Consider the following 16,199-nt stretch of genomic DNA (forward strand, 5'->3'; position numbering starts at 1 on the left):
GAGCCCTTCTTGCCCAGTGATTTCTCCTGCAGGGGAACACGAGAACATGTGAGTGCTTGGCTTCACCAGCTGTGTGGGACACTGCCAATGAGGCCCATTTCTCTGGCCCCATCCAGAATACTGAGCTGTGAGCTCAGGGCAGTGCGCGGCTAAGAGAAAAACAGCCAGGGGTCAGTAGTGAACATCTCAAAGTGACAGAGATCATACTAACCACTTTGTGGACTCTATTATAGGTCTGCCCATGAGCTACTGGCAATGCCTCTCCAGTGCATCCCCACAACTGGCTCCTGGGCACCCCCAGCACCCCACATGCCTCACCCATAAACCCTCCCACCCACAGACAGCTCCCTGCATGCTCCCCATGGCAGCAAGAGCAAGCCTTTGCAGATGGCTAGTGAGCATGCCTAGAAAGCCAATTTAGGAGAAACCACAAACTTGAACATTGAGCTCTGGCCTAGGGAAAGCAAAAGGGAGGCTGTCAGCACCCACTGAACTTTGTAGGACCAAGAGAAGGCATACAAGCTTAAGAATTCTGCCACAAGAGAGTACAAGGAATGTGGAGCAAGTGTACGCATTGAAGAGGTATGAGAAAGCCTCAGAATCCCTAATGGGTGAGAGAAGGTATTTCTTTCTAAAAGCCACTCAGTAAAGACTGGAGGAGGTGACTGCTTCTTCAAATGTGAAGACACAATGCAAGATTTCAAGGAATATGAAAACTCAAGAAAACGTAACAATACAAAAGAAACAATATTTTCTAGTAGCCAATCCCAAAGAAATGGAGAACAGCAATTTACACAATAAGAATTCAAAGTAGTTGTTTTAAGGAAGTTCAGGGAGCTACAAGAAAACATAGAAAGATAATTCAATAAAATCAGGAAACAAAACTTTTTTTAAAAGAAGACAAGTCTAACGGAGTGATAGAAATTAAAAAGAACCAAACAAATTCTGGAGCTGAAGAGTACAATGAATGAAATGAAAAATACAACAGAGAACATCAACAAAATGAATCAAGCAGAATGAATCTGTGAAGTAGAAGGCAGGACTTTTTAAATTATCCATTCAGAGAAGAACAAAGAGAAAGAATGAAAAAGAATAAGGAAAGCCTATATGAACTATGGGACACCATTAGGAGAAATAATCTATGTACTACTGCAGTCCCAGAAGGGGAATACAGGGAGAAAAGGCAGAAAGCTTATTTAAAGAAATAATGGCTGAGAATTTCACAAATCTAAGGAGAGATTTGGACGTCCAAGTTCATGAAACTCACAGTTCCCCGAAAAGATTCAATCCTAAATGTCTTTCTCCAAAACACATTTCAAAACTGTCTAAAAATCAAAGAATTTTAAAAGCAGTAAAAGGAAAAAAAATCCTCACTTATGAGGGAATTTCCATAAAACCATCAGTGGATTTCTCAACAGAAACCTACAGGCCAGGACAGGGGGTAAGATATACCCCAAGTACAAGTACTGAAAGAAAAAAAACTTCCCATCAAGAATATTACCTGGCAGGGACTTCCCTGGTGGCACAGCAGTTAAGAATCCGCCTGCCAATGCAGGGGGACACAGGTTCAATCCCTGGTCTGGGAAGATCCCACATGCCACGGAACAACTAAACCCATGCACCACAACTACTGAGCATGCATTCTAGAGCCCATGAGTCACAACTACTGAGCCCGCACACCACAACCACTGAAGCCAGCATGCCCTAGAGCCCATGCACCACAACTACTGAGACCATGCACAACTACTGAAGTCCGCATGCTCTAGGGCCCACATGCCGCAACTACCAAGCCCGTGTGCCACAACCACTGAAGCCCGTGCACCTAGAGCCTGTGCTCCACAACAAGAGAAGCCACTGCAAAGAGAAGGCCGTGCACCGTAACAAAGACTAGCCCCCGCTCACCGCAACTAAAGAAAGCCCATGCGCAGCAACAAAGACCCAATACAGCCAAAAATAAAGAAAATTTTAAAAAAAAAACTGTTGCACAGCAAAAGAATCAACAAAATGAAAAAGTGATCTACAGGAGAAAATATTTGCAAATCACGTATTTCATAAGGGTTAATATAACGAACTCATACAACTCAATAGTAAAAAGCAAATAATCTGATTAAAAAATGAGCAGAAGACCTGAATAGACATTTTTCCAAAGACATACAAATGGCCAACAAGTACATAAAAAGATACTCAACATCACTAAATATCAGGGAAACGCAAATCAAAACCTCAATGAGGTATCACCTCACACCTGTTAGAAAGGGTATGATCAAAAAACAAGAGGTAAGTGTTGATAAGAATGTGGAAAAGGGAACCCTTGTGTATTTTGGGTAGTAATGTAAATTGGTAGAGCACTATGGAAAACAGTGTTGAGATTCCTCAAAAAATTAATAATAAAACTGCCATATGATTCAGCAATCCCACTTCTGGGTATACTTCCAAAGGAAATGAAATCACTGTGTCAAGAGAAATCCATACTCCCCATGTTCATTACAGCATTATTCACAATAGTGAGGACATGGAAATAACCGAAGTATCTACTGATAGGTGAATGGATAAAAAACGGATATATACACATACACTAGAATATTATTCAGTCATTAAAAAAAAATGAAGGAAATTCTGCTATTTGGGACAACATCAATGGACCTTGAGAGCACTATGAGTTGGAATGAGTTAGAGAAAAACATTTACTGTATGATATCACTTATATGTGGAAACTAAGAAGCCAAACTCATAGAAACAGAGAATGGTGTTTGCCAGGGGCTGGGGATTGGGGAAATGAGAAGATATTGGCCAAGAGGTACAAATTTCCAATTATAAGATGAATAAATTCTGGGGATCTAATGTACAGCATAGTGACTACAGTCAATACTGTGTTATATACTTGAAAGTTGCTAAGAGTAGATCTTAAATGTTCTCACCACACACCCACACACAAATGGTAATTATGTGAGGTGACAGAGGTATTAACTAACCCTACTGTAGCAATCATTTCAAAATACACGTGTTCCAAATCATCACGTTGTACATCTTTTTTTTATCTTGGAGTATAGTTGATTAACAATGTTGTGCTAGTTTCAGTACAGCAAAGTGATTCAGTTATACATATACATGTATCTATCCTTTTTCAAATTCTTTTCCCATTTAGGTTATAACAGAATATTAAGCAGAGTTGCCTGTGCTATACAGTAGGTCCTTGTTGGTTATCTATTTTAAATATAGCAGTGTGTACCTGTCAATCCCAAACTCCCAATCTATTCTATACCTCCCCCCCCAACCCTTCTCCCCAGTAACCATAAGTTCATTCTCTAACTCTGTGAGTCTGTTTTATAAATAAGTTCATTTGTATCACTTTTTTTTTTAGATTCCACATATAAGTGATATCATATGATATCTGTCTTTCTCTGTCTGACTTACTTCACTTAATATGATAATCTCCAGGTCCATCCATGTTGCTACAAATGGCATCACGTTGTACATCTTAAACTTACATGTTATACATCAATTATACCTCAAGAAATCTGAGGGGAAAAAAAAGACCTTATAAAAGAAACATTAATATAAAATAAATGCCAAATAAAAATCCTTGTAAAAGTTGAAATACTATAAATATTTAGAAGTTATCATCCTAAAAATGAAATTTTAAAATATACCATGTATTACTTGTCCTGTTCAATAGTCTTTCATAACAAATATTCCAGATGCAGAAAAATTTCATTCATTTGTGTTAACATTGGTCAAATTCAGAGTGTATCAAAAAGCATCCCTCAAGTTGAGTGTTAGGGTACATATTGCTTCATATAAACTCCTATATTTTTTTTACGACAAACTATTTTGTCTGCTTACTCTGGTTTTGGTTTTGGTTTTGCTTTGAAATATCGCTTTTACTATTTCAGCTTTTAGATTAAGTTCTCATTTCATACTGGAGTATTCCACAAAAACTTTCAAACCTTCTTTTCAATTCCTCTGTATTTCCAAAAAAAAAAAAAAAAAACCCACAGTCTATCAGTGAATATGCTGAACTTGAAAACACCAACAATTATTGGGTAATATTTGTATATACAACACTGAGATCTCATAGCAAGGTTAACAGTACTACACAGAATATTATGTTGTAACTGCCAGTTTACAGATTTATTTTGCTCCCAAATTTGTTATTTCTTGGGACACCACTCATAGGATTTATAATGCATATAAACTTATTTTACTTGTAAGAATACCTGTTAGCAGCAGGTAGAACATGAAAACACATTTATAAGACAGCAACAACTATAAGTAAGACCAACTGATTACACCATGATGCTTTTCTCCCAGATGCTTCTGTCTCAGTTCCCAGACCTTTACTTTCTACTCAGTGTCAGCATGCCCCTTTCTTGCTTTCCACTTGATGCCAGTGGAACTCTTAGAACCAACGGTATCCAATAATATGTTACGCTTTAATTCTTGGGAAATTTTAAAATCCTTTTTTCTGTTTTCCTGACTTTTTAAATGACTTTCCTCAGGATTTGGGATTCGAATAAACATAAAATTTCCTGAGAAATTCTAGGAATGCCTTCCCGTAAGGAAATGCTACTTTATCCAGAGATCATCGCTTTGAGCCTTCAGCATCTGCCCCAAGGTGAACAGCATCCACTGGGAGTTACTAATCAGCAGTATTCACCCAGTCTTCCTTATTTTATCTCCCTTGTATCCCAATTTCCAGGAATACCTGGCACTGCCCAGTTCTTGAGCTTCTTGAGGATTTACAAGGTAAATATGATTAGTTTCAGTTTTTCCTTCTGCCAATTTACCGGTCATGATTCTTGGGGGTCGCGATAAATTTCCATTCACTCTTGCTTGGGCTTTTCAGTTTTTCAAATTGTTTTGTTCTTATCTCCTTTCCTAATGTTCTGTCCTTTGGAATCTTTACTATAGTTTTAGTGGGGTTTCAATAGGGAGCAAGATCAGAAGTCAATCTACCATCTTAGTCCAATAGGAGTCTTCATTTTTAACAAGTATCTTAAGTGATTGTGTTGCAGGTAGTCTCAAAACACACTTTCAAACACTAAACTAGAAGACAGTCAGTAGAAAGTGCCCAGAAGAGTGAAAACACTGAGAAATACTTGAAGAAGCTGAGAAGGTTTATCAAGGGGAATATGCTGGGAGCTACAACAGCTACTTCAACAGCTAAAGAGCTAATGGGGGAAGAGAAGTTAGGCTTGTTCTCTATGCCTCCAAGGAAAGCTAGAACCAGTGTGGGAAAACCACAAACCAGAGATCTGGTACAAGATAGAGAAGGACTTCTTAACAGACAAAACTATCCCAAAAAGGAATGAACTGCCCTGGGAAGCAAGGAACTCAAGAACAGGCTGCACAATTATCACTTATTCGGGATGCCACCAATAGCACCTAAGCCCCAGATGGTGGTGTGGTCCAATTGGTTGCTGAGGCAAGACTCACACATGTGAAAAACAAAGCTAATGCATAATTAAATGCTAGAAGGATGAAATTACAAAAATAGAGTCATTTTAGACACAATGAGTGAAAGCTCTCAAATACAAAGGATTAGCCACACTTGGAATATAACAGGTAATGACTGCCTGGTCCTAAATTTCCTTTTCTCAGTCAGAATATAATTTTTTTTTCCCACACAGAATCTGAACTGAGATGTGCATTTATCCCTAGATTTAAGTTGAGGTGTTGAAAAGTGACAAAGCGATGAGTTCCTGATTGCTATGAAAATGTCCCCATGAGCCACGAACTTTAATAAATTACTAAGCCATCACTTCTTTACCTAAAATGCATGTTGGCTTAAAAACAGGTCTCCCTGTTCTATTCTCCTCCCCTCCTCCAGTCAAGGAATAGAGGATGGAGCACAGTGAACGAGGGAACAGTGGCATGATGTGAGGCTGTAGCAGTAAGCAGAGAGGCCAGATCAGGGGGTGGGGCTGGAAGGGAGGATTGTTGTGGATCAAGTTAAATATTTCAGGTTTATTCTAAGTATAAAGGCAAATAATAGAAGAGTTTCAAGCAGGAGTTTGACATGATCAGATTTTATATTTTTTAAAATATCTTTTGTGTGAAAAATAAAGTATTAACACATTGGGGCAGACCAATTAGAAAGCAGTATCCAGGTGAGAGATAAAGGTAGTTTGGACTAGGATGACAGAGGTAGAGATGAAGTAACCAGGTTTGAGAAATTCTACCTAAGAGGTAGAATTAAGAGAATGTTGAGAGGTCTTAAAGATGATCCCAAGTATCTTGCATGAGCATCTGGATAAATGGTGGACCCAGTTCCCAGGGAAGTATATACTGTCAGATGTAAGTTGCTGGAAGGAGAAAGGGAATCCCTTTTTGAGTGGATTAGGTTTGAAAACCTGTGAGTCATCTAAGTGTGAATGTCTCACAAGCTCCACTTCATCATTTCTCACTGAATATCTCCATTAAAGCTTCAAGCTCAAGATGCTGGTAATCAAAATCTGTATCTTTCTTCTGCATCTGCTCCATCTGCTGATTAATTAATGCCACCAGTTGTGAGGGATGTTACAGATGGGGTTCCTACCTGTGACAAAGAAGGTTGAAATATAAAACAACTGAGGTCTCACTGATACGACTGATTCTGTGAATCACAGATTCATCCATAACACTGGAGTTATTCTTGCCACAAAGGTTAACCTTTAAGTTAACTCCTACCTCTGCAAACATTTAAAACTACTTGAAAACAAATATGAAAGAATTAAAGGATGATTTTATCCACAGACTGCTTTGCTAGGAATGAGACAGACTTTGGAACTGATCCAAAGAAAACAGATTCTAGAGTTAAATATTAATTCTTAATTAACTGTCCTGTTTTCCTGAAGTAAAAACTTAATTATTGATATTTTCAAGCAGACGATCTTTACGTCCTATTATAGCACAACACTGCCACCTTCTGGAAGGAATCACAAGCAAAATGTTTTTATTCCTAATCAAGTTTGTGAGAAAGTTTGCAAGTTTCTGAAAGAAAATGAAAAGGGATTATGTTTATTTTATCCTTTTTAGCTCCATCACATTTGGATAAAAATCACTGGTAAAGAGAAAAGAACGGGACACAACCTTACTGCTTCCCTAAATAAAAAGCACAAAATGACATTTACTTTTTTGGTTTTGGTTACCTGGGTGAGGGAAAGGTGACCGTGAAGAGACAGCACACGGGAGTTTTTAAGGTGAGGTATACCTTGGTTATAGTTGCCGTTACACAAATCTATACATGTATTAAAATTTACAGAACTAAAGGGCTTCCTGGCACAGTGGTTAAGAATCCGCCTGCCAATGCAGGGGACACAGGTTCAAGCCCTGGTCCAGGAAGATCCCACATGCCGCGGAGCAACTAAGCCCGTGCGCCACAACTACTGAGCTTGTGCTCTAGAGCCCATGAGCCACAACTACTGAGCCCATGTGCCACAACTACTGAGCCCATGTGCCGCAACTACTGAAGCCCATGTGCCTAAAGCCCGTGCTCCACAACGAGAAGCCACCACAATGAGAAGCCTGTGCACCACAACGAAGAGTAGCCCCCGCTCACCACAACTAAAAGCCTGCGTGCAGCAGCAAAGACCCAACACAGCCAAAAATAAATAAAAGTAAAATAAATAAATTTATTTAAAAAATTAAAATTCACAGAACTAAACCAAAAGGTAAAACAGTCAATTTTACTATATGATAATTTTTTAAAAGATACAGACTAAGAGAATAAAAATAGTGCCATATGTTTCTAGAAAGGAGGAAAAATCATAAAGTTAAAATGCAAAAGTATTCACATAAAATTCAACAGTTTTGCCATTTATAGCCCAAAGGCCTGTGGCCCAAATAAAATTTGAAAGGTCCTAATCTGACATAAGCATGTTGAAATATTTAAATATGGACCTGGAAGTGTTTCTAAAGGCTACTGACGTACACTAGAAGTAAATCACTTTGTCCCTAGTATCGATAAGTCTGATGAAAGGTAACAAACAATCTATTACCAAAAACTAGGAATTAATATTCACCTTTGTCTGGTAACCTCAAAAAAATGTCTGACAAAGGCATTTTTATGTGATTGTGTTTTGTCTTACTCAAAGAGCTGAGGCATAAACAGGCCAAGGTGGGTACTCAGCATCTATGTAATGTTGGTATTTGCTGGATGCTAGGGAAATCACATACAAATCTAAGTTATATTCAAGTTCCAAGAGTCTGGCGCATCCAAATCCATTTGGGGACCTTTCTAGTGCATCTGTAGATGCCAAATGCCAAAAGGTACCAAGAGCCCACAAGATGGATGATCAGGTGAGAGCCCAGATGACAAATGGACCCAAACTGAGAGCGAAAGTCACATTAACATATTTGTTCCTTCCATCTCTCCTGATAATACGCTTGCTGTTTACCATGGGGTATGGGCTGTAACAGTGATGAGGAAATATTAAACAGGAGTTTATGAAAGATGTTGCAAATGGAGGGGAAGGGGAGGCATGAGATCTTAGTTTTCTAAGATTTGGTTGAGTCATACTGTTGTCTGTTTATCTACCCTTCCCCATTTATCTCAGGGAGGCCAGTTACTGAGAGGGATCCCCGTACCCAAAACAACTTACAGTTCCAACATCAGGGGAATCGTTGAAAAAATAATTGTACAGTAATAAAAGAATAATAGTGGCCATTTCCCATCCTTCACTAGTTAATGACACGGATATCTTTGCACCGGCGGAAGTGAACTTGCTTGTCAGAAGCAGCAGTATTCACAGCATACCTGAGTAAGTGCCAGAGTATCCAACTAAAGCAGCAGAATGGTAACAGAACAATCCAGAACTTTGCAACAATACAAGTATGCGAAATCACCTCCATCTTACCATCTGCCATGATAAGTAATTTGTCCAAAAAGACTGAATACACAGTTAACAAAACAAAAAAAAACAGGAGCTTAGATCATAAAGAAGTTTAGGATTTGTATAAAATTGTGTAAAAATGTGTATAAAATTGATGACAGATTTAAAAAAAAAAAAAAGGCTGTCCTACCTGATCAGAGACTTGTAAATTTTTCCTGTAGGAATTGCTTGGCTAGTCTCACTAATTTTACATCTTAGAGCTACCTACCATGTCATATTTTGACTTTCATTAATTTTTTCTTTGTTGGGGAATATAGGTGTAGGTAAAAACCAGGCACAAGTAATACTTTTTGGGTGGTATCGGCAGAGTATATAAAGGAAAAGCTAGAGAAGCACATTTTCTTCCCATGAAAAGACTTTCAAAATTAGGTTTTGGCTGAGGAAGCTCTAGGCAAGTTACTAATTTATAAAAATTTCAAGAAATACATATAGTACTTAAAGCAAAATGGAGTTTGTTATCAAACTGATGACTCAGCTATATGCACCCTTCCAGCATTAGGTTCAAACCTACTTTTAGTTCTTCCCTTTCACTTCTTCTCTTTATGCCACTCGTGCTCCAGCCAAGCATAACTATTAGTTCTCACACTATTTAGTGCACCTTCGCGGTTTTGGGTGTGATTTTTCCCTCAGCTTTGAATGCTCCTAACTTTAACTTCCAAAAAAAAAAAAAAAGAAGTTTAGGATTTGGGAACCTATCCAGATAAACCTGTTAATTAATCTGAATTCTAGTACATAATTTTAAAACTCCAAGATCTCCAAGTCCTAAGACAAAAACCCCTACATCCCTTCAACTAGGAGATGGCTCTTTGAATTTATATTTTTAGAAAGGTAAATGTGGTAATTAATATTTGCTAAATTACACAGTTTATTTAAATCTCATATTTTATGTGAATGACAAAAAACACTGAAGCATATGAATGGTTCCTCAAAATATTAAACAGAGAATTACCCTATGACCCAGCAATTCCACTTACGGTACACACTCAAAAGAGCTCAAACAGATAACTGTACCAATGTTCATAGAAGCACTACTCATAATAGCCAAAAGATGTAAACAACCCAAATGTCTATGAACTAATGACTGGATAAACAAAATATGATATATGCATACAATGAAATATTATTTACCCTTAAAGAGGAAGAAAATTCTGCAATATGCTACAATATGGATGAACCTTAAAGACATTATGCAAAGTGAAATAAATCAGACACAAAAGGACAAATATTTTATGATTCCAGAGACAAAAGGTAGAATGGTGGTTACAAGGGGCTGGAGAGAGGGGGGAATGGGGAGTTATTATTTAACAGGTATACAGGGTTTCAGTTTAGGAAAATGAAAGTTCTGGAGAGGATGGTGGTGATAGTTGCACAACAACATGAATGTACTTAATGTCACTGAATTGTACACTTAAAATGGTTAGAATGCTAAGTTTGATGTTCTGTACATTTTACCACAATTTAAAAAAAAACAAACACTAGAGCAAGAAACACAGAGTCATCCTAACAAGTCAGGCCATAGGGAAACAATGAAGCCCTAGATATTGCATGTAAAATAGAAATGCAATTTTCTAAGGAGCTATGGTATATAGCTCTCCTCAGTTACTCAAAATGTTCAGAGACCCTAAAAATACCTGAATTACCACTACCTTTAAACCAATGAAATGAGAAAAACAAACACCAAAATAACGTTAACAGGATTTTATAAAACGACTGTTCCCAGCATGTCCCAATCAATATAGAACCAGCAGTTACATTCAAGCTCTGCACAAATAAAACCTTCAAATAAACTTCTGCTGGCATGTAATAAGTACCTACTATTTGATGACCAACTGTCCAATACAGCTCTCACAAATCTAATGCAGTAGACTAAACATGACAATGAGAATAAGGAAGTAACTTCTAGGAGTCCGCCTGAAATAGACAATTAAATGAACCAACAAAGCTGAAGCACATTTTAGCATATTTTTCAAGGCAGAGAGATAGGGAGGCACAAGTGTCTGAAACAATGAATGCTCTATAGGCACACCTTGGAGATATTGTGGGTTCGGCTCCAGACCACAACAACAAAGTGAATATTGCAATAAAGTGAGTCACACAAATTTTTTGGTTTCCCAGTGCCTATAAAAGTTATGTTTATACTATACTGCAGTCTATTAAGTGTGCAATAGCATTGTATCTTTAAAAAAGCCAATGTACATAACTTTAAAATACTTTATTGCTAGAAAATGCTAACCACCATGTGAGCTTTCAGACAGTTGTAATCTTTGTGCTGGTGGAGGGTCTTGCCTTGGTGTTGGTGGCTGCTGACTGATCAGGGTGGTGGACGCTGAAGGCTGGGGTGGCCGTGGCCATTTCTTAAAACAAGACAACAATGAAGTCCGCCACATCGATTGACTCTTCCGTTCCCAAATGGTCTCTATAGCATGCAATGCTGTTTGACAGCATTTTACCCACAGTAGAACTTCTTTCGAAATTGGAGTCAATCCTCTCAAACCCTGCCACTGATTTATCAACTAAGTCTATGTAATATTCTAAATCTTTTGTTATCATTTCAACAATCTTCACAGCATCTTCACCAGGAGTAGATTCCATCTCAAGAAACCACTTTCTTTGCTCATCCATAAGAAGCAACTCCTCATCCATTAAAGTTTTATCATGAGCTCACAGCAGTTCACTCACATCTTTAGGCTCCGCTTCTAATTCTAGCTCTCTTGCTCTTTCCACCACATCTGTAGTTATATCCTCCACTGAAGTCTTGAACCCCTCAAAGTCATCCATGAGGTTTGGAATCAACTTCTTCCAAATTCCTGTTAATATTTTTACCTCTTCCTGTAAATCATGAATGTTCTTAACGGCATGTAGAATGGTGAAGCCTTTCCAGAAGGTTTTCAATTGACTTCACCCAGATCCATCAGAGGAATCACTATCTCTGGCAGTTCTACCCTTACAAAATGTATTTCTTAAATAGTAAGACTTGAGAGTCGAAATTACCCCTTGATCCATATGCTGCCGAATAGTTGTGTTAACAGGCATGAAAACCACATTAATCTCATTATACATCTCCATCAGAGCTCTTGGGTGACCAGGTGCATTGTCAATGAGCCGCAGTACTTTGAAAGGAATCTTTTATTCTGAGCAGTAGGTCTCAACAGTGGGCTTCAAACAGCCAATAAAGCATATTGTAAACAGATGTGATGTCATCCAGACTTTGTTGTTCCACTTAAAGAGCACAGGCAGAGTAGATTTAGCATAATTCTTAAGGGCCCTAGGATTTTCGGAATGGTAAATGAGCACTGGCTTTAACTGAAAGTCACCAGCTGCATTAGCCCCTAACAGAGTCAGCCTGTCCTTTGAGGCCAAGCATTGACTTCTCCTAACTATAAAAGTCCTGGATGGCATCTTCTTCCAGGATAAGGCTGTTTCATCTGTTGAAATCTGTTTCATCTACGTTGAAAATCCACTGTTTAGTGTAGCCACCTTCATTAATGATCTGAGCTAGATTTTCTGGAGAACTTGCTGCAGCTCCTACATCAGCACTTGCTGCTTCACCTTGCACTTTTGTTATGGAGATGGCTTCTTTCCTTAAACCTCATGAACCAACCTCTGCTGGCTTCAAACTTATCTTCTGCAGCTTCCTCACCTGTCTCAGCCTTCACAGAATTGAGGAGAGTTAGGGCCTTGCTCTGAATTAGGCTTTAAGAGAGTGCTGTGGTTGGTTAGATCTTCTATCCAGACCACTAAAACTTTCTCCATATCAGCAATAAGGCTGTTTTGCTTTCTTATCATTTGTGTGTTCACTGCAGTAGCACTTTTCACCTCCTTCAAGAACTTCTCCTTTGCATTCACAACTTGGCTAACTGTTTTGTGCAAGAAGCCTAGCTTTCAGCCTATCTAGGCCTTTGACACGCCTTCCTCAACAGCTTGTTATTTCTAGCTTTTGACTTAAAGTGAGAGAAGTGCAACACTTGTTTTCACTTGAACACTTAAAGGCCAATGCAGGGTTATTAATTAGCCTAATTTCAATATTGTTTTGTCTCAGGGAATAGGGAAGCCCAAGGAGAGGGAGAAACGGGGTAACGGTCAATTGGTGGAGCAGTCAGAACACACGTAACATTTCTCATTTAAGTTCACTGTCTTATATGGGCACGGTTCACGGCACCCCAAAACAATTACAATGGTAACATCAAGGATCACTGATGACAGATCACCATAACAAATATAATAATAATGAAAAAGTTTGAAATATTGTGAGAATGACCGCAATGTGACACAGAAACACAAAGTGAGCAAACACTGTTGGAAAAATGACACCAATAGACTTGCTTGATGCACGTTTGCCAGGGACCTTCAATTTGTAAAAAACACAGTAACTGCGAAGCACAATAGAATGAAGCACAATAAAATAAGGCCTGCCTGTAAAGTTAAATATAGTACCATGGACTCAGATGTCACACTAACCAGGGAACTACTGTGTCAGTTTCTGTAACTCCCATAATTTAAGAATAGTATCCCAAACTACATCAGTGCCCCAGAAGCCTTTTAAAGGAAACGACTGACAGTCTTTGACTATACAAAAATGTAAAGCTTTAGCATAGTAGAAGATACAAAAACAAAGTTTACAAGCAAATAGACTGAAAATATGTGCCCCATATCTAACAGTCAATAGGTTAATATCTCTACACAAAGAACTCCTACAAATCAATACGGAAAAGACAAAACTCAGTAGGGAATGGGAAAATTATATAAACTGTTTCCACTTGCTTCATTTTTCAAATCTTAAAATGCTGCTCACAGGTTCTTCCCATCATTTTTCCTGGGCCCAGTATTTCACACATAGTAATTCACTCTAAATTACTCCGCAGATCTATAACATGGTCTCTAGGAAGAGTAAAAATTAACCTCATGTGCTTTCCATCTACAGGAACTATAGCATAATCCACATGACTGTCATATATCTGATACAGGACTTGGACCTAGAATATATAAAGAACTCTTACAAATCGATGATAAAAAGCAAATAGCCTAATTTTTAAATGGACAAAGGATATGCATAGACATTTCTCCAAAGAAGATATACAAATGGCCAAAAGCACATGAAAAGATGCTCAACCATCATTAGCCATCAGGGAACTACAAATCAAAACCACAATGAGATACCACCTCACACCCACTAGGATGGCTAGAATTTAAGGAAAAAAAAAAAAAAGAAAGCAGATAATGACAAGTGTTGGCAAGGATGGGAAGAAATCAGAACCTTCATACACCGCTTACAGGAATATAAGATGGTGCAGCTGCTTTAAAAAAGTCTGGCATTTCCGCAAAATGTTAAACGTAGAATTACCATACAACCCAGCAATTCTACTCTTAGGTATATACCCAAGAGAAATGAAATCATGACGTTCACACAAAAACTTGTACATGAATGTTCACAGTAACATTATTTGTAAGAGCCAAAACAATCCAAATGCCCATCAACTGACCAATGGATAAACGGTGGAATAGCCACACAATGAAATATTATCTAGCAATAAAAAGGAACGAAGTGCTGATACATGCTACAACATGGATGAACATGAATGTTAAGTGAAAGACGATCAAAAAAGGTCCCATACTTTATGATTTCATTTATATGAGTTGTCCAGAATAGCCGAATATATATTCAGTAGATTAATAGTTCCTTAGGTCTACGAGTGGGGTGGGGTAAGGAGGAAATCAGGAGAGCCTGCTAATGGGTACAGGGCTTCTTTTGGAAGTGATGAAAATGTTTTTAAATTGATTGGGGTGTTGGTTGTACAACTTTGTGAATGCCCTAAAAATTTATGTGTATTTTATAATTCTATGGTATGTGAACTACATCGCAGTCAAGCTGTTATTTTTCAAAAGGACTATAGATTGGGTTGGGGTTTTTTTCCGCATTATATCCCCAGCTCCTAAAACAGTGCCCGCAGTATCAGGAATTCAATAAATCTTGACTGAATGGAAAAAATAAATTGCCAAATGTGGGTAAACCATTATAAAACTTTGTCATAGCCAAAGAGATGAAACTACTGCAGGTTGGCATGACAGGGGACATACAGTGTGTATGTGTGCTTCCATGAAAGGAGATGAGACTGAAAAACTCAGCAAAATCAAGACCTTGAAGGGTCTTGAAGCCAGCCTAAGGAATTTGTATTATCCTGAAACAATGGGAAGGCCAGTAAGATTTTAAGCAGAGGATTAACACGGTCAGATCTGTTTTAAATGTGTAAAGCCTAGGTAGAGAATTGCTACTTCTATCCAAAGCTGAAGTAGAGAAATACCGCTCAGGTGAGAGTAAGGAGGAATTAGGAGAAGAGACCAGAAGAAGCAAGAAGCAAAATATATTTACGGATTTTTTAAATTACACACAGCTACCCAGCGCTCGTGCTCTCTCTCCCTCTCCCTCTCTCTCACACACAGGCACAGACTGACTGACAATCATACACACACTTAAACACCTGAAAACCACTTACACTGAAAATCACTTCTATCGTCAGCCCCTGTATGGAGCGCAAATGTGAGGAGACAAAAACTATTAAGACCACCGAGCCAGAAAATTCCTTTCTACAATCATCTGGGCAAGGTCCTCCTCAGACTGTTGTAACTTGGGACCACCGACAAAATGCCCAGTTCCACCTCTTCGACAGGACCCCACCTCTTCACAAATGTGCTCCTGGGAACGCTCAGCGAGGACCACAGGGCTAGGCCACCGTTAGCTACAAAGGGGGGCGGGGGAGGGGAACCTTGCAGCATCCCGAGGCGCTGAGCCCACCACGGGCCCCCAGGCGCCAACCACGCTGCTGCGGGAGGTGGCGACCCGGCGACGACAGCAAGGTGGCCCCTGAGGGGCTCCCCCTGCAGCAGCCCACCTGGCGTGCAAACGCGGCCTTCAGGACTACGGGAACAAAAGCTTCTGGGGTGAGAGGGACCCGACTCTTGCCTCCCGCCGGGACGCTAACCTGTCCGGCGTTGAAGTACCACGCCGCGGCAAGCGTGAGGACTCCTTCCGGGCGTGGGGCGTGGGGAGTGGGTGGGGTAAAAGCCGGCAGGTGGACACACTCCCCGAGGAGCAGTCGAGACTTCCGGCGTAGCCTCCTCGCGCGGCTAGAGAGTCGGGACGCGAGTCGGGAGGATTGCGGATCCCCCAGGGCCGGGTCGCGCGCTGAAATTGATTTAGCGGCCAGGCTTCTCGGAAGCTCGTACGCCAGCCGGGAGGGGGTTTGTCTCCTCAAATCTCCGTTTTTTGTTTTCTGCGCCCCGTTAGCCCGCAACATACATTCAGTCCAGCAGCGGTTGCCGAGGAAATTT

At 39.5% G+C, this 16,199-nt stretch overlaps 1 protein-coding gene across 3 annotated transcripts in view; it reads right to left on the reverse strand.

The window, feature by feature from the left end:
* Nucleotides 1–15,924, reverse strand: part of LOC118900788 (cytochrome c oxidase assembly factor 1 homolog) — a 90,248-nt gene extending 74,324 nt beyond the window's left edge. Inside the window, exon 1 of one of the 3 annotated variants that reach the window (XM_036863544.1) lies at nucleotides 15,832–15,924. The gene's annotated coding sequence lies outside the window, so the exon portion shown is untranslated. Of the gene's footprint in view, nucleotides 1–15,760 lie in introns of all 3 variants that reach the window. The other 2 variants (XM_036863543.1, XM_036863538.1) reach the window with 2 other exon arrangements.
* Between the last annotated feature and the right edge of the window lie 275 nt (nucleotides 15,925–16,199).

The sequence above is a fragment of the Balaenoptera musculus genome, chromosome 9 (genome assembly GCF_009873245.2).
Source record: "Balaenoptera musculus isolate JJ_BM4_2016_0621 chromosome 9, mBalMus1.pri.v3, whole genome shotgun sequence".
Taxonomy (NCBI): Eukaryota; Metazoa; Chordata; class Mammalia; order Artiodactyla; family Balaenopteridae; genus Balaenoptera; species Balaenoptera musculus.